The 24,515-nt window shown below is 34.5% G+C and overlaps 1 non-coding gene across 1 annotated transcript; it reads right to left on the reverse strand.

Moving 5' to 3' along the window:
• Positions 1-4,688: 4,688 nt before the first annotated feature.
• LOC121214146 (small nucleolar RNA R71) lies at positions 4,689-4,795 on the reverse strand. The gene has a single exon (XR_005909733.1). It is a non-coding gene; the product is annotated as a small nucleolar RNA R71 (small nucleolar RNA).
• Positions 4,796-24,515: the final 19,720 nt, after the last annotated feature.

A 24,515-nucleotide genomic window follows, 5' to 3' on the forward strand; every position in this document is an offset into this window, starting at 1 on the left:
TAAAATTACTTAAATTAATTCATGTTAGATTGATTGCATTCTGTCCACTTAGATTATTAAAATCATGTTTGTGTTTTTATAGGCCTTGGTGAGTTGTTTAATGAAATAAAATCATGCCTATGTTATACTTGCATTATAAAATATAAGGTAACAAATGAATTAATTATTAAACATATTGAAATTGTAACACCCCTAACCCGTATCCGACGTCGGAACAAGGTTACGGAGCATTACCGGACTTATAGATCAAACAATCATACATGTCATATTCATTTCTCATTCAAATCAAACAACATTCAAACTCATTCATATAGTCCCTAATACGAGCTCTTGAGGCCCCAAATAGACATTAAAAATAGTTCGGGACTAAACCAAATACTCAAGAAATTTTTAAGAAAACATTGAAATTTTCAAAGTGCAGGGGACACACGCCCGTGTGGCGAGGCGTGTGTCCTACACGGCCAAGTGACACACTGTGTCTCAGGCCGTATGGGCATTCAAAATGGGGACATACAATCGTTTCCCAGCCTGTGTCCTACCCAGTGTAACTCACTAACCTGGGTCACACGGCCACACCACACACTCGTATGCTAGGCCGTGTACCCTTCGAAATGGCCTCACACGCCGTTGTGCAAGGCCGTGTGAAAACTGGAGGGTATACTGACTTGTACCACACGGCCAAGCCACACGCCTATGTGTTAGGCCATGTGAAGCAAGTGACTTGTTTTCTAAGGAAATTTCGGGGACACATGGCCGTGTCACCTAGCCATGTGTCACACACGGATGAGACACACGCCCGTGTCTTTGCCCGTGTGGACCAAAAATAGGCCATTTTCCAAGTCATATTTCTCACCCAAATTGGTGCCAACCTAAACTCAACAATTTGCATATGACCATGACATAAATAGGCATGCAAAACCAACCAACATCAAGCTTATAACTTATAATATCCACACATAACAACATGATGCCCATAAGCACCCTAATTGATCATTTATAATCAAGCAAACTATGCATCTCAAACATACCTACATGGTCAAATACATATATGCCTCGTTTTGCCTAAAGCTTAACATGTACGTCGCTTATCAAAATCAACAATTTGAAACTCAAAACATCAATTCACAAACAAGGCATTTACATGACAACCATACACCACATATAATAAGGCAATTTACACATATATACATACACAATATACCTCAAATACAAGCCAAATCAAATGGCTACAAACATAACAAAACATGTAGGCTTTCATTAGACAAAATGACCTATAAATGTCATTATAATCAAAATTATAAAATCACAAATACCAAAATAACCGATAGATAGTGTGATGAAATCTCCACCAACATCCAACCCGAACGAGCTTCTGATATCTAAGTACACAAAGAAACTAACACAAAGTAAGCATGTAATGCTTAGTAAGTTCTAATTCAAAAATAAAGCTTACCACTTCAATTTATAAGCATAATACACTTTAGTCAATCCAATATATCTTGGCCTTAGCTTAAACAACATTAGCCTCTCAATTTTAATTATCACATAAACTAGCAATCAACTTAAAACATCATAGCATAAGTACACACTACTTAAGTGCATTCAAATTTTCAAGCATGTGTCAAAGCATATTTCGATCATCTAATAACTCATACCTTTCCATGCTTTTATAGCAATTCTAATAGAAGCATTTGTCCATCCTTCCTTCTTCTCATACCTATTTAACCATAATTTAAGTAAGTAAAATAAGGCATATCACAACTCAAATTGGCCCAAAAGCCTAACACATAATCACCAACCAAGTTAGCCATACTATCTATTCATATGTCATAAATGTATACCATTGCCATGTATTTTGCATACATACCTGTACTAGTTCGTATAAAACTTGTATGACCTCGTAACAATACTGTGCCCGTTGAACCACTTGGAAAACTATCGGATACACGAGTATCTTGCACACTATGTGCAAACACGTGGTCGAAATCACTACAATCTCATATCTCGTATCAATGCTCTCTCTTGAGCCATAACTAGGTCTGTTCACACAAGTTGTTAGTCAAGACGTAGCTACACGGTGATGCTCACACAAGCTGTAAAGTAACCGCAACACATGTTGGAAACTCAGCCACTGCTAGGAAGTACGAGAGCAGCACCCAAAACACGGTAACCCCTAATGACATGTCATTTGTATTCTATATATTCAAAAGGTTCACATGGGGTTCGACAGTCGTCAAAACTTCGTTGGATTTTTCTGTAGTGTCACAATATCAATAATATGACACAAAAACATTTAAATCAATTATAATTTAATGCTAATTAAATATACAAGCTTACCTCAACTCATACGGAGAAAAACGATCGATTAATCCTACACTTTAACTTTTCCCCGATCTAAATCCGTACGTTACTTTTCTTGATCTATATAATCAAATTTAACTAATTCAAACTTCATTCTAATCAATTTTGTCCAAAAATCATGTTTTGGAAAAAATACCATTTTGCCCCTATACTTTTGATTTCTTTACAATTTAGTCCCTAGGCTCGTAAAATGAAATTCATGCAATTTCCTCCCTACCCAAGCCTAGCTGATTATCATGTATATTCATAGCAGCCCATACATCTCATTAATTCACAATTTATACCATGATATTTCACATTTTTCAATTTAGCCCCTAATTGAGAAATTTAACAAAAATCACTTAACAAAAGTTGTTTATCTAACAACAAGGATGCATTTTATTCCCTTAAACTTCAAAACCCTAACTTATTCATCAATTGCAAAACTCAAACAATTCAATAGTTTTGGAAATTAGTCCCCGGGATAGCTAGGTTAAGCTACAACGATCCTGAAAACATGAAAATCATTAAAAAACGGAACAAAATTGCACTTACATGCAAGGGATAGTCTAGCAAAAAATTAAAGATCTCCCATGGTGTTTTCTTTGCTGTAAATTTAAGTTGGAGAAGAGAATGAAAGATGATAGCTTTAATTTTTGATTACTTTTATCTTTAATTGCCTTTTTACCAAATTACCCTTACCTAACTTTAATAATTTCACATTTACCAAGCCATGCACATCCACTAACTCATTTAATGGTCTAATTAACATGTAAGGACCTCCACTATAAATTTATATAGCTAATTAATACCTTTAGCTAATAGAACACAACTTTTGCATATTACGCGATTTAGTCCTTTTCATCAAATTGAACATGCAAACTGTAAAATTTCTTAACGAAATTTTTATACTATAATATTATCATGTTGTAGATATTAAAATCATATTAAAATAATTTTTTTGACATCAAATTTGTGGTCCCAAAACCACTGTTCCAATTTCACTAAAAATGGGTTATTACAGAAATTATAATTAATTGACACGGTATTTAATTAGTACATGTTTAATCTTCTAAGGTAGCTGAAGGTTAAATTAGCGACAGTATTAAACGGTACATTAGCCTTGCCTAACTTGCAGGTTTATTGTGATTAAACTCTTTTAATATAGAAATATATAGTTACCTCACTTAATATTTTATATGCTTATGAAGATTGATTAATTGTTTGAATTGACATTGAAAAATGTTCAAGAGAGTAGTTAATTTAGTAAGTACGTATGAGCAGTAGTTAGCAAATTACCAAGTTGTCGTGAAAATATTAGTAACAACATGAACATGGGTTTAGTAATTCTAAGTTAAGGAATGTAATTGGTCTAACACAATTATGTCATATTGATTAAAACCATCTTTTGTAATCGTGCATTAAAATTTTTATTTTTATTTTATTTTAGTTTGTTAAATTTTAGTTTTTAATCACTTCCTCAAAATCAAAATATTTTTAATCACCAAAGTGTTTGATTTACATTTCATAAATATTTTTTTTTCACAATCCCTGTGGGTACGATAACTCAACATTTACTTGTCACTTTTTTACTTGTTGTGATTGTGCACGCTTGCACATTGCCATCGTTTCAGGTTTTTGGCGTCGTTGCCATGGATTGTTTTAAAAGATACTATTTTTGAAGTTGTTAATTTTGCATTTTGGTTTATTTTTCTGTTTAATTTTAATTCTATTATTTTTTTCTATTTTTATTTCATGTGTTTATGAGTATTGATCGAATTATTGATTTACTCCTCGTAGATCCTAAAATTGAAAGAAATTTTTGACAAAGAAGAATACAAGCAAGTCAGAGAAGGACCGAAGATATGAACTTTGAAAATCCGAATCAAGGAAACGAAGCAAACCATGCTCAAAATCCTATCCTTATTGTTAATGATAGGGATAGAGCTCTAAGCCAGTATGTTGTGCCAGTGTTTCATAAGCTTAATCTGAGTTTTAGGAGACTCGAAATTGAGGCATAACAATTTGGGTTGAAGCTTGTCATGTTTTAGATGCTTCAGACAGTGGGTCAATTCAATGGAATGCCTACCGAAGATCCTCACCTTCACTTAAGATTGTTTATGGTGGTGATTGATTCTTTCAATCACTTAAGTTTGTTTATGGTGGTGATTGATTCTTTCAAATTAGCCGGAACACCCAAAGATGCACTACGATTAAAGTTTTTCCCATATTCACTGAGGGACAGAGCTCAAGCCTGGTTGAACTCATTGCCAATAAATTCCATTACCACATGGCAAGAGTTAGCAAAAAGATTCCTTATGAAGTACTTCCCACCTAGCAAGAATTCTAAGTTAAGGAACGAGATCACTACTTTCCAACAGATGGATGACGAGTCTTTGTATGAGGCATAGGAAAGGTTTAAAGAACTATGACGAAGATGCCCTTATCATGAAATCCCTCATTGCGTCCAATTAGACACGTTCTATAACGATTTCAATGCTCACACGAGGATGGTAGCAGATGATTCTACTAACGATGCTTTCCTTTCTAAGTTTTATAACGAGGCTTATGAAATCATCAAGAGGATTGCCAGCAATAATTATCAATGGCAAATCAATCGAGCAATGTCAGGAAGACGAGTTGCTGGAGTACATGAAGTAGACACTCTCACTTCACTCTCATCTCAAGTATCTTCAACATCCTCAATGCTTAAAAACTTTACTACTAATGGGTTTAATAATTTTGCAGCTCAGCCACCGAATCAATTTGAGACTGTAGCCTGTGTTTATTATGGGGAAGGACACTTGTTCGAAGAATGTCCATTAAAGCCAGAATCCGAGTAGTACATGGGTAACCAAACCTAAACTGAGGAAGGCAAGTACTGCAATCCAATTTTTATAACCCATATTGGCGAAACCACTCAAATTTTTCTTGGAGTAACCAAAGGGTTGGAACCAGTAACACTTATGCACAACCTAAACTGACCCAACCACCTGTTTTTACCCAAAAAGTTCAGAAACTAACTCAAGTTGAACCTTCCAATATCTTAGAGAACCTATTGAAGGCATAAATGGCAAAGAATGATGCCACTTTAAGGAATTTGAAGAATTAAGTGGGCGAACTTGCTATTGAACTTAGGAAACTATCACAGGGTGCTCTGCCTAGTGATACAGAAAATCCAAGAAATCAAGGGAAAGAGTATTGGAAAGTATTAATATTGAGGAGCGGAAAGACATTAGAGCCCAACACAGTTGAAGTTGAAGAGGAGTCGGCTGATGTCAAGATTTAGTGGAAGTTCAACCAAGTGTTGAAATTCTAGATTCACCAGAACCAGAATCTGTAAAATCTAATAAAGTAACTTCTAACCCAGCCAATTCTGATAAACTAATAACTTTGTTAGATACACAATTTTCACAAAAGACGAATCAACCAATTCTAGTAAAGAATCATCCACCACCTTACCCTTAATAATTTCAAAAGCAGAAATAAGAAGTTTAATTTAAGAAATTCCTAGACGTACTTAAGCAACTTCATATCAACATCTTGTTGGTAGAAGCACTTGAGCAGATGCCAAACTACGTCAAATTCATGAAGGATATCATGTCTAAGAAATGAAGACTTGGAGAACTTGAGATGGTAGCCCTGTCAAAGGAATGCAATGCATATCTTCAAAATAAATTACCCCTAAAGATAAAGGACCTTGGATGTTTTACCATACCTTGCAACATTGGAGCAACTTATGGTGGTAAGACACTATGTGATTTAGGTGCAAGAATCAACTTGATGCCCATGTCTATATTTAGGAAATTGGGGATAGGTGACGTTAGACTTACTACGGTTACACTTCAATTAGCATATCGATCATTTGCACATCCAGAAGGAAAAATCAAGGAGGTATTGGTATGTATAGACAAATTTACTTTTTCCTACTGACTTTTTTATTTTAGACTTTAAAGTAGACAAAAAGGTGCCAGTCATCCTAGGGAGGCCTTTCCTAGCAACTAGAAGGACACTTATTGATATGCAAAAGGGCAAGCTTACTATGCATGTTCAAAATGATCAGGTAACTTTTAATGTTTTTAAGTGTATGCAGTTCCCTAACATAGTTGATGATTGTTCTGCAGTATCTGAGTTAGAGGATTTAGCTGTAGAACGAGAACTCAAATTTGTTGAGGACACATTAGAACAAGTTTTGATGTCAGACCCTCGAAGTGATGAAGAAGGGGGAATACTTAGCTTTTTTATAAGCTATCAAAGGGGATTAAATCCGCAATCCCACTTTGAATCTTTGGAGTTAGAAAGTAGAGATTATGTCCAACCAAAGTGTCAATCGAAGAGACACCTAAATTAGAACTTAAGGTACTTCCCTCGCACTTAAAATATGTTTATTTAGGTAATGCTTCGACTTTTCCTGTGATTGTTTCAACTGAGTTAACTTAAGAGCAGAAAGAGAAACTCATTTAAGTTCTAAAATAATTCGAGAAGGCTATCAGATGGACTATAGCCAATATCCGTGGTATTATCCCATCCATCTACATGCATAAAATCATCCTAGAAGATGGCGAGAAAGGAATGATTGATGGACAACAAAGATTGAACCCCATTATGAAGGATGTGGTAAAGAACGATCATAAAATGGTTATATGCAGGTATAATTTACCCCATCTCGGATAGTTCATGGGTAAGTCCGGTCCAGTGCGTACCAAAGAAAAGAGGTATTACAGTCGTTGAAAATGAGACTAATGACTTAATACCAACTAGAACGGTTACGGGATGGAGAATTTTTATAGATTACCGAAGGTTGAACAAGGCAACTACGAAAGACCATTTTCCTTTGCTGTTCTTGGACCAGATGCTGGATAGACTCGCGGGGAGAGACTATTACTATTTTTTTGATGCATACTCAGGATACAATTAGATCACAGTAGTACCAAAGGATCAACACAAAACAACATTCACATGCTCATACGGTATATTTGTATTTAAATGCATGCCATTTGGTTTATGTAATACAACTCTTACATTTCAAAGATATATGATTTCTATTTTTACTGACATGGTTGAGAAGTATTTGGAAGTTTTTATGGATGATTTTTCAGTGTTTGGAGACACCTATGATGATTCCTTAGTTAATCTAGCCAAGGTACTAAGGTGGTGCGAAGAAACAAACCTTGTACTCAACTAGGAAAAGTGTCATTTCATGGTACTATAAGGTATTGTTCTGGGGCATCGAATAACAAGACATGGAATTGGGGTACATAAAGCAATCGTAGATGTTAACAAGAAACTCTCACCTCCAACATCTATAAAGGGCATTAGGAGCTTTTTGGGATATGTCGGTTTCTATCAAAGATTCATTAAGGACTTTTCCAAAATCGCTAAATCCTTATGCAAATTATTGGAGAAGGACACGATATTCAACTTTGATGAAGAATGTTTGAAAGTGTTTAATAATTTAAATAATCGATTAGTTTCAGCACCTATTATTGTCACACTGGATTGGGATTTACCATTTGAATTTATGTGTGATGCAAGTGACTTCGCAATAGGAGTTGTGATGGGTGAGCAAAGGAACAAAGTTTTTCATCCCATCTACTACACAAGTCGGACCCTGACGGGAGCTCAGTTGAAATATACAGTAACAGAAAAAGAGGTACTCACCTTTGTATTTGCTTTTGACAAGTTTCAATTTATCTTGTAGGTACCAAAGTGACTGTTTATACGGATCATTCGACAATTAAATATTTACTTGCCAAGAAAGAAGCCAAGCCGAGATTGATTCAATGGGTACTTTTACTCCAAGAGTTCGATCCAGAAATTCAAGATCAAAAATGGGTAGAAAATCAAGTAGCAAATCACTTATCTAGGTTGGAGCTGCAAGAAGGAAATTTTCCACTTATACCCATTCAGGAGACATTTCCAGACGAGCACATACTTAAGGTAAATCATGTCCATAACACCCATTGGGTTGCTAATTGTGCTAACTATTTAGCTTGTGGTTTGATGCCGATTGATAAGACGTATCAACAAAATAACAAGTTTCTTCGCGATGTGAAGTAATATTTCTGGGAAAAGCCATATTTGTTCAAAAAGTGTTTATATCAAATGATCAGGAGATGCGTGGCAGAAAATCAGGTACATAAGATTTTATATCATTGTCATATAATTTCGAGTGGGGGACACTTTAGAGTACAAGTACTGCAGTCAAAGTATTGCAAGCCAGATTCTTTTGGCCAATGCTATTCAAAGACGCATATGCCTACGTAAAGAGTTGTGATGGACGCCAAAGGGTTGGAAACATCACCAATAGAAATGAGATGCCCCAAAAAAACATTATTGAGGTAGAATTATTCGATGTTTGGGGTATTGACTTTCTTGGTCCATTCCCTCCTTTTGGTCACAAGTATATATTGGTAGCAGTAGCGTACGCATTTAAGTGGGTTGAGGCTGAGGCATATCTGATGAACAATGCCTAGGGCTATCATCATTGATGAGAGGTCCCATTTTCTGAACAAATTGTTGAAATGGTTACTCGACAAACATGGAGTGAAGCTTAAGGCTGCCATAGCTTACCATCCGCAAACAAATGGGCAAGCTGAACTGACAAACAAAGAGATAAAAGATATACTCGATAAGGTAGTTTTTCCAAACTGACGAGATTGGTCCAAAAGACTAGATGATGCTTTATGGGCCTATAGGACAACATACAAGACACCTTTAGGGATGTCTCCCTATCGGTTGGTTTTTGGGAAAGCTTGTGACTTACCCTTGGAGTTAGAACATAAAGCTTACTGGGCTCTCCAACATCTCAATTTGAATCCCAAGCTTGCCAAAGATAAATAGATGCTTCAAATTAACGAGTTAGAAGAATTCCAAACTTTCTCATATGAAAATGCCAAGTTATTCAAGGAAAGATTAGAAAGATGGCATGACAAGCACATCCAAGTTCGAGAATTTGAAGCAGGTCAACTAGTTTTGTTATTCAATTCCATGTTAAGGTTTTTCCAGGTAAGTTAAGATCACGTTGGCCCAGTCCATTTACTATTCACCAAGTTTTTCCATATGGAGTTGTCGAATTTTCAAGGTAAGGGAGGTAATTTTCGAGTTAATGCTCAGCACTTAAAACATTACTGGGGGGATGAAATTGAGCAGGATAAAGTCTCGTTCATTTTATTGGATACTTACTTTTCTCGTTTTCTTTTAAATAAATGATTTAGGGTATATTTTTGGGATTAGTATGTTAAAATAAATTTTGTCTAAGAGATTGGAACATAAGCGGGACTGCTTGTGACCCCTCTAATTTTTCCTGGGAATTGATTTTAACATAATTTTTCGAGAAATTATTCCCTAAATGACAAAATAATCTTTTTTTTAATTTTACAAATAAAAGGGTCAAATTTTGATCCAAGTTTTAATTGCAGCTCAATTTTCAAATTTTGTTTTAGGTACTTAATTGAATTATTTACAAAATTTGGTTGTTCTTTTTGTAAATATTGAAATTAGCTGTTTCTTTTTGTAAATATCTTTAAAATCAACTGAAATAAATTTTTTAATTTAATTTTTAATAAATAAGATGATAATAACTAATATATAATTATATTTATTATAATGTATATTAATTATTATAAACTTGGTCTAGAATTAGAATTGGTTTAAATTTTATCATATTTTAATTAAGAGATTTTCTTTCAATAAATAAAGTAATAGAAAATAATATAATAATATATCCTATATTATTTATTAATTGTTATTAACTTTATATGACATTAGGACTTAGAATATTTTATTGTTAAGTTTTTCTAAGAATTATAGTTGAACTCCTTCCCTCTATCACTTTAAATACCACCACTTTTATCCATCATTCACATCATTCACCGCACCATCAAACCAACCTCCCATACACCCTTTCCACCATCAACCTTAGCATCTCCATACTCCAAGTGATGCACAACCAAAACTACCAACACCATCATCGACAACTATTAGTGGCATCACCAGCAGCTTCATTCTCTAGCAGCAACTATCAGACGGCCCAGTAGCTCCCGCACTAGCTCGCGTGCCCAACAGCTCACATACTAGCCTCTGCGCACCCCACTCGTGCCCTGCAGCTCACACCAGGCCCCGTACACTACTGATGCTCCCTGGCGCACCTGCCCCTGCTCGTGCCCTTTTTGACACACACCAGCCTCTGCTTGCGAGCTGCTACTGATCCCACAAGTCGTTACTGCTCACGCCCCTAGCCATTGCACATTGTTGTTTCTACTTGCTAGCTGCACAGGCCTTGTCACATTTGCACCGCATATCCATCACAATTAACCATCAACCGATCACCCTCCAACCAACCCTCAATCAAATTATTGAATTTAATTATTTATTTTTCTCCTAAAATTCAATTTAATTTAATTATTTATTTTTTCAAATTATTGAATTATTAAATTTTATGCAAATTGAATTTTTGAGAAAATATTTATTTCAACCTTATGTTCAGGTTAATTATGTCTCGCATAAAAACTCGTGCTTCTGTCCAAGTCGATGAATCAAAAAATAAATCTTACTATGAAAAAGCCAAAGCGAGATACGACAGCATCTTCAAAAATCAACAAATGCTCCAAGAAAAAGGCTTTACACTAAAAGAAAGCAATTACACTAATTTCATGGCGAGCATTAGAAAAGTTACTGAAGCTTTAAATTGGGAAGTGTTTTGTGAGAAAAGGCTAAGTCTAGATGAAGAGTTAGTTCGTGAATTTTATGCAAATTTGACCTCAAGCGAATTAACAGAAGTCTCTGTCCGAGGAATCAAGGTACCAGTAAATTCAAGTAGTATTAATGACTTCTTTGATTTACCTAATTTTGAAGACGACAAATATTCTTCCTTAATGGAAAATATTGAGGCCGAAAAATTGTAAGAAATTCTCGAGGAACTTAAAGTGTCGGATTTTAAGTGGACTATGTCAAAGCATGGAACTCACACTTTTCACAGAGAATATTTGACACCACTAGCGAAGGTATGGTTTTATTTCATTCGGTTAAGGCTTATGCCTATTTCACATCGAACCACAATTTCATTAGAGCGAATGGTCTTATTATACTTGATTTTAACGGCAAAGACCATTGATGTGGGAAAAATCATTTTAAGAGAAATTCAGAATTGTGCCACTAGATGTTTTGGCCCAGCATACTTTCCCTTTACGATAACAAATTTGTGCTTGAAAGCTAAAATTCTTGCAAACATAAAGAAGACAAGTTATAGCCAAGGCATAATCACGGATTGAGACCTCTACCGAGTAGCCGAAGATTCTGTTCTACAGCAACGAGTTGAACTAAGCGAGGAACCCAAAGAAGAAGAAGAAGATCCTACAGAGATCGAACCAATGCAGTCAGCTGAAATCCTTGATAAGCAGAACGAATTGAACCAATGACTGAACTTGACATGGCAACCCCAACATTTAGAACTCATTTGCCTCAGCTAGATCTTCGTGGTGAGCTATCAAAGTTAATGGACCTAATGTAAAATATGGAGTGGCAACAACAAGCTTACTAGAGTTATTCAAAAATACGAGATGACTCAATGAGAAGCGCTTTTACAAAAATATTCTATGAGTCTGAGTTTTCAAATTTTATATTTGAACCATGAAGTTCAATATCGAATAATGAACAAAATGATTCATCCAAAAACAAAGACAATGGAGCAAAAGACGAGTCAAATTCTGACGGATCTACGAATAAATAAAAAGGAGAGATATTTACTTTATTTAATGTTTCTTAGGATATTTAATGTTTTTTGGATTCTTTCTTAGGATATTTAATGTTTTTTGGATTAGGTTCTATTAGGATTTTTATTTCTCGCATAATAAAATAAGAGGTGGAAATCATTAATAAAATTGAACAAATTGCAAAAGAAGAAGTGTGGCAATAGATATGAACATGTCTAGGATTGGATTTTCCTTGGAAAAGCTTGGTATTTAAGCACTCAAACTTGACTCACTTCCTTTTCCTAAGGTCCTGCCTGGTGTACAGTAACTATTCACGTCTATATTTTCATTCTCTCTATTGTTTTTTACAATGGGGGCATTGTTCATCTTAAGTAGGGGGACCAAAATTAAAATTGTTTTTCAAGATGTATTATTTTTATAATTATGATTAAGTTATATTTTGTTAAAAATTTTGAATTTTTGTTAATAATGCTAACTTTTAGTATAAATAAAGTTCTATTATCTCAATAATTGCTATGTTAGCTGAACTATGACATAATATTACTCTTAATAAAATTTGCAAATCATACCATAAAATTTTTAATTCTTTAGGAGCGCTAGACATGCATGAAAGATTAAGTCTCTAGAATTGACTTTATAATTTCTTAAGGCGAAATCCTAGGAAGCATGGAATTTTAAAAATGGCTTAGGCAAACTTTTGTTTAGACCGGTTAAGCCTTTCAAGCCAACCTTAATGAATATTTATCCCTTGAAACCCAACTTTGAGACTATATGGCCTAATTTTATTTGAACCATTGCAATATTTAGCCATCACTTTTCTCATAATTATCTTTGAATTGTCCCAAACACCAGACTTAGTACTATTCAAAATATTCTTTGAAAATAAGTTTGGAGGAGTTGAAAAGAAGTATCAAATGCTCAAAAAAATTGTAGTACATACAGTCAAATGCTCGTGTTAAAAAAAGAAAGAAAGAGCATATGTACGCAAAAGAAATAGATGTACAAAAGAGCATGTGAAAGTAAAATGAGTTGGTACATTAAAGGTATTTATTTCGAAGGTCCGATGCAAGCTGAGTCTAGGGTTTTTAGATGCTCGTGTTAAAAAAAGAAAAGAAAGAGCATATGTACTCAAAAGAAATTAGTTGTATAAAAGAGCATATGAAAGCAAAATGAGTTGGTGTATTGAAGGTACTTATTCCGAAGGTCTATTGCAAGCTGAGTCTAGGGGTTTTAGCTTAAAATTATCTATCTTTTACCTACCCCTAGCCCAACCACATTACAACCTATTTAAAAGACCTTTCGATTTAGATTTCTGTGTTGCCCACATTAGTGCAGAGAAATTGCTAAGTTCAACATATGAAGACATAAGTTAAACTTAGTGATTGTAGTTTAGTCTTGAATAAGGGAATAAAAATTAAGTGGTAAGAATTAATATGTCTTTATTAAGAAAACATTTAGTCTATTCTTGCTAGCATGATAACAATTGAGAATAGTTCGAGCAATATGTATACCTGAGTTGCATAATTGCAAATTTCTTGTTCTTGAGCATAATTACACTAAACTCATAATTGTGGGGAGATGTATTCTAAAGAAATTTTTCAATGGTAATTTCAAGCACTTCCTCCTTTAAAATTTGTGCATTTCTCGGGACGAGCAATGAATTAAGTTTAAGGATGTGGAAACACAAAAATATATAAACTTTTTCAACACCTTTTGAGCCCTAATTCATGCAGTTTCGTAGTAAAATTTGTCAAAATTCATACTTTATTTATAAAACAATTAAATTCCACTTAAATTATTAAAATTTTGAATTTTAATTATTTTTATAATGAATTTTCACAAATTTGGTTTCTTTTCGACAGTTTTGCACTAAAGGTGAAAATTGGCTAGGTAGACAGCTCTACAGGCTTGAACTGTTGGAGAAATTTTTGCATCGAGTGAACCAAGACCAAGCCTGGATATTTTTTCAAATTATGATTATTTTATGTACTTTATATTTAATTTTTATCCAAATTTAATTGGGTTAAAAATTAATATAAAGCCTGAATGAGAAAGTGGTCCAGTGTGCTAAGCATTGAAGACTGATCCACCAAGCAAATTGGCAGCCCAAAACCATCCAATAACCTGACCCAATTAGCTGATTTTTTTTTATTTTTACATTTAAAAAACAGCCCTCAAATTTTCCCTAAACTCCATTCAAACCCCTCCACTTTTTGTGCCTTTAAAGATTTGCCCCTAGCTTAAAATAGCAAGTTTGAAATATTCAAACTTGCTTGTTGTATGGCTGGCCAAGGAAGAGTTTGTGCTACTAATTATTTGTTATTTTTATCATCCATTCACACCTATAAATATCTCCTTTTGCTACTTCATTCAACACAGTTTCATTTCCCACACATCTCTTTCTTTCACTTGCTTTTCTCTCTTCCATTCCCTTTCTTATTTTCCCATTTCCTTTTCCGATTTACATCTTGGAAAAGAGCCTTCTTCCACTTTGGAATCACAACATTCAACTATTCGTAGAGGCCTTGGTTCAACAGAACGAGCAGAGGAGAAGAGGAGCGCATTAGCCTAGCTTCAGAGAAATGCTGGATTTGTTTCCTAGTTCCCTTCTCTTTAACTTTCTTATTTCTATTGTGATCATGAATATGAATAATTGTTTTTTTTTCTTGTTCTAATTAAAATGGCTTAAATTAATTCATGTTAGATTGATTACATTCTGTCCACTTAGATTATTAAAATCATGTTTGTATTGTTATAGACCTTGGTGAGTTGTTTAATTAAATAAAATCATGATTATGTTATACTTGCATTATAAAATGTTAGGTAACGAATGAATTAATTATTAAACATATTGAAATTATAATTAATTGATACAATATATAATTGGTGCATGTTTAATCTTCTAAGGTAACTGAAGGTTAAATTAGCGATGGTATTAAACGATACATTAGCCTAGCATAACTTGCAAGATTATTGTGATTAAAATGTTTCAATATAGAAATATATTGTTACCTCACTTAATCTTTTATTATGAAGATTGATTAATTGTTTGAATTGACATTGAAAAATATTCAAGAGATTAGTTAATTTAGTAAGCACGTAATAGCAATAATTAGTAAATTACCAAGTTGCCGTGAAAATATTTGTAACAACATGAACATGGGTTTAGTAATTCTAAGTTAAGGAATGTAATTGATCTAACATAATTATGCCATCTTAATTAAAACCGCCTTTTGAAAAAGTGCATTGAAATTGTTATTTTTATTTTATTTTACTTAGTTAAATGTAACAGCCCGGTTTAGACTATATTCGGAATAGTGGTTTTGGTACCACAAATCTAAGTTAGAAAAATATTTTAATATTATTTTTGGTTTGAAAATTTTGTGTGAAAATTTTATCGTTTGTGTGCTCAATTTGCAAAAAAAGGACTTAATCGCGTAAAATGCAAAAGTTACTTGCTAATTGTTAAAGTACTATATTACTATGGCTTTCATTATGTGGGGCCTTATGTTGAAATTATACCATTAAAATTATGGATGGACACAAAAGCCTAAGGTTAGTGGATTTTAAATGAAATTATAAAGGTTAGTTTTGTAAATTAATTAATTACGATAGTATAATAAAACATAAAATAAAATGGTCATGCATTTTTAGTTCATATTTGTCGAAATTGAAGAAAGAAAAGCTAAGGCTCATATGTTTTCATATTTAGCTACTTCCAAGCTTGATTAAAGGTCCGTTTTTATTCGGTTTTTGATAATTTCTATGTTTTTGAGATCATTGCTTTGTGTTTTATCAAGCCCATGCTTAAATTTCAGAATTTGATTATGAATTTTAGTTATGCCATTGTTGATTTTGTAAGTTTTGTGGTGTTAAAAGGTGAAATATGAAAGCTTGATGATAGATAAATATATTTTGTATTGGGATTTTTGATGAATTTGCTAATTATGGACTAAATTGTGAAAATGAGAAATTGAGAGGTTAAAATGTGAAATAAATGAAATATATGAGCTGCTAGGGACCTGAGGAAGATTTGGCTAAGGCATGTTTTTGATGAATTTTGTGTATTTGGCGTATTTTTTTATTAAGGACTAAAATGTTAAAAATGTGAAATTTGAGGGCTAAAGTGTAAATTTCCTAATTATGTGTTTATGGATTGAATTAAATGAGATCTGTTATTAAATAGCCAAATTTATATTTATTTAGATCAAGAAAAGAGAAAATTGGATTTGGATCGGGAAAAGTCCAAGGTTGTCGAATAGTCGTTCCGGTCCGTTCGTGTCCGTATGAGGTAAGTTCATAAATAAATAAATGTCGTTAAATTCGAATGTATATGTATTATAAATGCCGAATTTTTATAAGCATGGGAGAATTGTTTGTTAGTTTGATTCGATTGAATTACGACATCCAAAAATGTAACGCCCCAGAATTTGAGCCTAGAAGTATTGGGCCTTGAGTAAGGGAACGGTTTGGAAAATGTGTATAAAAGTATGTCTGCTTTAGTAGTTAAGAGTCCTGAGAGGAGTTGAAAAAGTCCTGGGTTCAAACCTGGGCTTTAGCAAAAATTTTGGTTTTAAGTGGATAAAACTCTAGATGCTTGGATGTAGGCCTTTTAAATTATTGTGTTAAAAAATGTCATAAGGAAGCATGTGGTTTAGTGGTTGTGGCATCATTAAGGTTGCAAGGGAGCTTGGGTTCAAGTTTTGGCTCTTGTAATTTATTTTGGTTTTTTCTTTTAAAGGAACCTGGACTTTGGCGTTTAGACCTTTTAGTTAATTAAAGACAAAATGTGACATAAAAGAGCTTGTGACAAGGAGGCAAGTTGCGTGTTGTGTTATTGAGGGGGGCTTGGGTTAGAATCCTATTGCAAGCAAGAAGGGTATTTATTTTGCTAGCATGAGGCGGCAGGAGTTTGAGGTGGTTAGGTCGTGTGGGCTCAATAGGCTTGTAGGCCCCACACGGATGAAACCCACTATTTGTGGCAAATACTAGACTGGGCTATGTAGATCTCATAGCCGTGGTGAAATCTGGGCTGAATAGGTCACACGAGCGTGTAGGCCCACTTGGGTCGAGTAATGGGTCTTAGGCCCATTTACATTGTTGTGACCAATTAGGTTACCTGAGTTGCTCGAGGCAACTGCGGACCTTTCGAGAGGTTGATATCTGGACCGAAATATCCCCTGTAGGATAAAATATCCCTGTAGGTTGATATCTGGACCATAATACCCCTTTAGAGTAAAATAACCGTAATGCCCCTGTAGGGTAAAATGACCGTAATGCCCTGGTGGGTAAATGACTATTTTTGCCTCGAGTCAGTGTTTGGTATGACTGATTTGTCTATGATTTGAATGACTGATTCTGAGTATGGCATTCTGCATACACGACATACTGCATGGGGTTGGGATACTGTTATAGAGGAAGTACTGTACTGGTGGCTCAGCCACAATCATTATTAGTGGTGGCTTGGCCACATATACTATTATTGGTAGCTTTGCTGCGATACTGTTGCTAGCAGCTTTATCTCGATGCTACTAATGGTTTTGTGTCGATCATAGTATCGTTACTGATGGCTTTGTATCGATCATCTTACTGTTACCGATGGTTGTGTGCCATTCATGTCACTGTTATTAATGGCTGTGTGCCGATCATATCACTACTACTGATTGTGCCGATCATGTTACCGTTATTGATGGCTGTGTGTCGATCATATCACTGCTACTAATGGCTTTGTGTCAATCACATTACTGTACTTATGGCTTGTAGCCATTTTGTTTATAGCTTATAGCTATCCTGTTTACGACTCTTAGCCATTCTGACTACTAGCAGCTCTGCTGCATTATTACTACTGGTAGCTATGCTGCAATATTGATGTGAGGGTTGGGTCGGTCGACTCTGTCCCCACATAGTGTGTTGGGTTGGTGCGGGTGGTGTGTTGGCTGGATTGGTATGGGTTTGCATATTTGCACCATACTGATACTGTATCGGGCTTAGGCCCATACTGTTTCCATTTTGGGCTAAGGCCCATACTATACTGTTACTGTTAAAGGGCTCTGGCCTAGACTGATTATGTTCTGTATGCCGACTGTTTGATAAGGGATTACACACTGAGTTTTCGTAAACTCACCCTTTCCTCTTAACTGTGTAGGTAATTCTCAGCCATAGTTGATTCGGTGTTGCAAGGGACTCGGAGGTGGCTACACAACGACATCAGCTTTCGTTTTTAGCTTTTGATTTATAAGTAACTGAACTTGGGTATTTTTATGTAAAAAGGCCTCTTTAAAGTTATAAACTTTAAATTGGAGTTTTTTTATTTAGTTTGATATAAACTGATAGTTGTAGAATAAGACGGGTTTTCAAAAGGTAACCGTTTTCAAAGACACCACGTCTTCACAATAAATGAGATTTTGGAAAATTCATAACGTTTTAAAAGTGATTAGTTTTTAATGATGCACGCTTGAAAATGAACAACCCGTTTTGGAATCACCTTTTAATAACAAAATAATTAATTGATTTTAAAGATTTCAACAACAACAAGTTTTATGCTAAACACATCAATATGACACTGCTAGATTCGGCCATAACTCCTAGGTCGGGTTTGGGGTGTTACAGAAAGTCTGTACGAACCATAGGAATAGTTAGGATACATATGTCATGACATAGGATTCCGATATATGATTTCGTGTAAGACGACGTCTAGGTTGTTGGCATCGATTTGAAATTTACATGTAAGACCATGTCTGGGACATTGGCATAATATATGATTTCATGTAAAACCCTGTCTAGGACAGTGGCATCGTTAGTTGATTACATGTAAGACCACGTCTGGGACGTTGTCATTGTATGAGCTTTTCAAGCTATCAGAGTATCATTTTTTATTCTGAATGGTTCAACGAGCAAAGACATGGTAAGACTGAATGTGAGTTCGATTTAAACGATTACGATATGTATTAAGTTTATATGAAATTTGAAAGAAAAGGTAAGTTTTGATGATTAAAGTGATCATGTGAGCTTTATGAGAAATGGGATTATATATATGTGTATGGAATTAAATAGATTTGGTTGTTTCAAAATGAATTATGAATGCTTTTGTGTTAATTTATTTTCTTATGGCTTACTAAGCTTTCCAAACTTACTTTGTGTGTTTATTCGTTGTTTTATAGATTTTTTGAAAGCTAACTCGAGCTCGGGATCGTCGAGGAACGTCATCTCACTATCGATATCTATTTTGGTATTTTGAAAGAAAACTTGTATTTATGACATATGACATGTATAGTTTAGCTTTTTATGGTTGGATTTGAATTGTGTATATATAGCTATGCGAAAATGGCTTGATCGTGATGTTAATACTTTTGTGTATTTGGTCATGACATAAGTTTAAGTTGGAAGTACATTTCATGATATATATGCTTGTGGTGTTTGGTTTTATATTTCAGCTTAGTAATGAGGTAAAAGATGAATGCGTCTTTGATATATGATATGTGAATTATAGGTTAAGTGATGGTATGTCTTTATTTGTATTTGGCTATTTAGGTACGCTTGGTGAAGGCCAGTAATGAATATGTTTCATGATTGTTATGGGTTGATTATTTTGGTACAGATCCAAATGGTGAAATTGGTATGACTTTTGTGGCTAACTTGGATAGCTAAATAGAAAAAGAGGTGAATGGTTTGGTATATGTATTTTGAATTGATTATAGAGCATGCGAATTTGGTATGCTATGAATTGTTCTTTGTGCTCATAAATGTTTAATGTGGCTATGGTGAGATGCGTGTGAGTCGGTTATTTGGTAATAATTGTTTATGTTTTTATAATTATGTCTATTAAGCTGTGTGGATAGCTTGACTTAGATTAATAACCTAATGTGTATAATATGTGAATTGGTATATTCATTAAATAGTTAAAGGAATGGGTTTTGCTACGGTTTGGTATTTGTGTTTAGAAATGACTTTTGCTTTAAAGTGATATACGCATGTTATAATAGCACATAAAGTATATTGGGTTGTGTTGTAAAGTTAACTAAAGTTTTATATGTGAAGGAATATTAGACCGTGATTTATGATTTGTCTTGTTTGAACTGCGCATGTGTAAGAGCTTATTAAAAGAGGTGTTTAATATTGAGCCAATAAGATAGATGTATACAATTGAGTGATGCGATCTATATGTTAGGTGTATGACAATGTATTGTAATAAGTTTACTTATAACTTGATTATTCGAATACCATGATTATAGGTCTTAATTTTATAAGACATTTGTAATATGATTTGATATATATGGTTGGTTCGAATATGGGAATAAATAAAGGATACTGATATGATTGAATTTCGAAGCATAGTTTGTTTATGTGATATTATTATTAAAGCTTGTTTGATTTTTAATTAGCTTTATGTTGTATTTATATATGAATTTGACTTGTATGATTATATGAATGTTCAAAATTGTGTTAGGTCCGATAATGCCTCTTAACCCATTTCGGTGACGGAAACGGGTTAGGGGTGTTACATTTGATTGGTATCAGAGCTACGGTTTAGTCAGTTCTAGGACTAATGTAGCGCATGTGAGTCTAGCAATACATGTCATATTCTTATACTATGATAGTGTGATGATTCCTAACATTTGAAAATGTGTTTTCGTATAGTAAATGGATCTCGGTCGAGTCGCATTAGATGACGTGGAAAGTAATGCACCCGCTCTCATTCAAGGGGCAGTGCAATCTGATTTTAGACCTTTTTGGAGTAGCCATGAGGGAGAGGCTAAACAAGCTATTTCCAAATGTTGAATGAGTGGTTCATGAAGTTCGTACGAACGAATCTGGCTGCTCAACAACTTCCGCCCCCACCTAATCCCTCTCAGACTTCTATTGTGCCTCCGGTTATGACTCTGATTCTGATGAATAAGCCTCTGGTCAATAAAATCTAAAAATATGGGGCCGAAGAGTTCAGGACCACTAATGATGACGATGTTGAGAGAGCTGAGTTTTGGCTCGAGAACACAATCCGAGTGTTTAATGAAATATCGTGTACTCCCGACGAATGTGTTAAATGTGTCGTTTCTTTGTTGAGAGATGCAGCTTATCAATGGTAGAAAACTCTAACTTCTGTTGTTTCGAAAGAATGAATTACTTGGGATTTCTTTCAATTTGAATTCCAAAAGAAATATATCAGCTAGAGATTTGTAGATCAAAAATGAAAAGAATCCCTTGAGTTAAAATAGGGTCGCATGACAATGACAAAATACGAATGAGAATTTGCGAGACTTAGTAGATATGCCCAAAAATGTGTATCAACCGAAGCAATAATGTGTAAAATATTTGAAGATGGGTTGAATGAAGACATTAAACTGCTAGTCGGTATTTTGGAAATAAAAGAGTTTTTGGTACTAATCAAGTGAGCATGCAAAGCTGAAGAGCTCGGGAAAGAGAAAAGAAATGCTGACTTTGAAGCTAGAGATTCACGAAAAAGATCATCGAGTAAGTCATTTCAGTCAGCATCAAAGAAATTCTTAGATGAATTTAGCCCTTCAAAGGCTACTGTGAGCTATTCTAAACGTGATCGAGACAAACCACCTGTGAGCTCGAGAGCTACCTCAATAACTAGTGTTGGTAACATCCGACTGAACCAACCTGAGTGTAAACATTGCGGTAAACAACATCCAGGCAATTGTAGATTGAATGATCATGCTTGTTTTAAATGTGGATTGATGGATCACTTCATTCATGAATGCCCTGAGTTAGTTGAGCAAAACATAGTGCATAATACAAGACCGAGTAACATGTCAGCTCGAGGTAGACCACCTAGAAACACGGGTAATGTGAGTGGCAGCCAGAGGGGAACTAAAGACATGGTTGTTAGATCTGAGGCTCGCGCACCTGCTAGAACTTATGCTATCCGCGCTCGTGAAGAAGCTTCATCTCCAGATGTGATTACCGGTACTTTCATTCTTTATGATACTAGTGTTATTGCATTGATAGATCTTGGATCGACTCATTCTTATGTTTGTGAGACTTTAGTATCCAGTAAGACTATGCCTGTAGAGTCTACTGAATTTGTGATTAGAGTATCGAACCCCTTGGGCCGGTGTGTCTTGGTTGATAAAGTATGTAAGAATTGCCCGTTGATGATTCGAGATTCATGTTTTCCAGCTGATTTGATGTTGTTGCCATTCGATGAATTTGATATAATTCTAGGCATGGATTGGTTAACATTGCATGATGCTTTTGTGAACTGAAAACGGAAGACTATTGATTTGCGATGCCAGAATGATAAAATAATTCGGATTGAGTCTAATGATCTGAATGGTTTACCAGTAGTGATTTCTTTGATGTTAGCTCAAAAATATATGAGAAAGGGTTATGAAGCTTACTTTGCCTATGTACTCGATTCTAAAGTGATTGAAAACAAGAATGAATCAGTATCAGTCATGTGCGAGTATCCGGATGTATTTTCTGAAAAATTACCGAGTTTGCCACCATCCGAGAGGTAGAGTTTGGCATTGAGTTAGTACCGGGGACAACTACGATTTCGATAGCTCTGTACAGAATGACACTGACCGAATTAATAGAATTGAAAGCTCAGTTGCAAGAATTTACAGATAGAGGTTTCGCACGACTGAGTTTTTCTCCCTGGGTGCACCGGTTTTGTTTGTGAAATAGAAAGATGGAACTATGAGAATGTGCATCGACTACCGACAGCTCAATAAGCTGACTATAAAGAATAAGTATCTTTTATCACGGATTGATAATTTTTTCGATCAGTTGAAATGGGCTACTGTGTTTTCAAAGATAGATTTGAGATCGGGTTATTATCGGTTGCAAGTTAAAGACTCCGGTGTGTCAAAAACTGCTTTTCAAACGAGGTACAGACACTATGAGTTTCTGGTTATGCCTTTTGGATTTACTAATGCACCAACTGCTTTTATGGATTTAATGAATCGGATCTTCAGGCAGTATTTGGATCGATTTGTGGTTGTGTTTATAGATGATATCTTGATTTATTCCTGTGATGAATCTGAGCATGCCAAACATCTAAGATTAGTACTATAGACTTTGCATGAATTGGGTATACGACTTCTGCAGTATGTAACGTCATTCATAATAGTGGAATTTATAGCCCAAGAAATGGGTAAATGATATCCTCTCATTGGCATTACATGGTTGATGAAAAGTAAACGTGGCCACGGGTCGTTCGTTTATGTGATGAATGACTTGATTACTATTTGATAGTAATTGACTTTTCATGAAGGAAGATGTAGTGGATACCATAAGATAAAATAAGATCATATTTGGTATACGACTTCTGCAGTATGTAGCGTCATTCATAACAGTGGAATTCATAGCCCAAGAAATGGGTAAATGATATCTTCTCATTGGCATTACATGGTTGATGAAAAGTAAACGTGGCCACGGGTCACTTATTTATGTGATGAATGATTTGATTATTATTTGATAGCAATTGACTTTTCATGAAGGAAAATGTACTGGTTATCTTGAGATAAAATAGGATCATATGCGGAGAACGAATATTATCCCCAAAAGATTAAGGATATTCAATAAGGGTAACACACTTATGAAAAGGTCATTGGATGAGCACTGATTAAGTTACTTTCGTAATAGTATACCATTGGGGAGAGCTTAGTCATGATACTATAGTGGAATGACTTCATGACTAAATGAGTTTATAACTAATAGGTGAAAAGTTGGAACTTAATTAAAAATCATTTGAGCCTCAATTTCATATCTCCAATTTGTCCCCCCACTAGCTCATTGAAACTAGAAATGAATTGCATGTTGAATGAAATGAATAGAAATGAATAAAAATGGTGAAAATGAATAAATGGGGGAACATTTGGAAATGATTATGGTTTTCTCCAAAATGAAAATGGAGAAATGAAATCATTTGGAAATGAAGTTTTCTTCAAAATAAAAATGACTTGTAAATGAATTTATATTTTTTGAATTAAATGAAGTTTGAAAATGAAAATAAATCATTTGGTCATAGTGAACCATTGAATGAAGAAATATTAAGTATATTTTCTCATAGATTTTTTTACAATAAAGTCGTCATGATTTTAACGAAATTAGAATTGGATTTAGAAGATTATTTAATTGGAAATATAATGAGATGTTTATTTTGGAAAATAGAAAAACAAATAATGGGTTGGATCAATTTATAAAGTATTGAGTTAAAAGATTGGGAAGTACTTGTAATTGGACCCGATATGGGAGAGGCTTAAAAGCCCCTCATATTAAAAGGGGTGGACGGCAAACCCTAGTAATGTTAACCAGGGTTGCCGCCACCTATACTTCTAGATGGACTAGGTGTCCGTTTTTCTATTTGAAATAATATTCTATAATTCAATAAGGGTTCTACCTATTCTACTTATAAATAGATGGCACTGATATCCCTATTTACAAAAACTTTAAAATATTGTTATTATGCTCGGAAATGGAGACAGTTTATTCTCA

Source organism: Gossypium hirsutum, chromosome D01 (assembly GCF_007990345.1).
Source record: "Gossypium hirsutum isolate 1008001.06 chromosome D01, Gossypium_hirsutum_v2.1, whole genome shotgun sequence".
NCBI classification, from domain to species: Eukaryota; Viridiplantae; Streptophyta; class Magnoliopsida; order Malvales; family Malvaceae; genus Gossypium; species Gossypium hirsutum.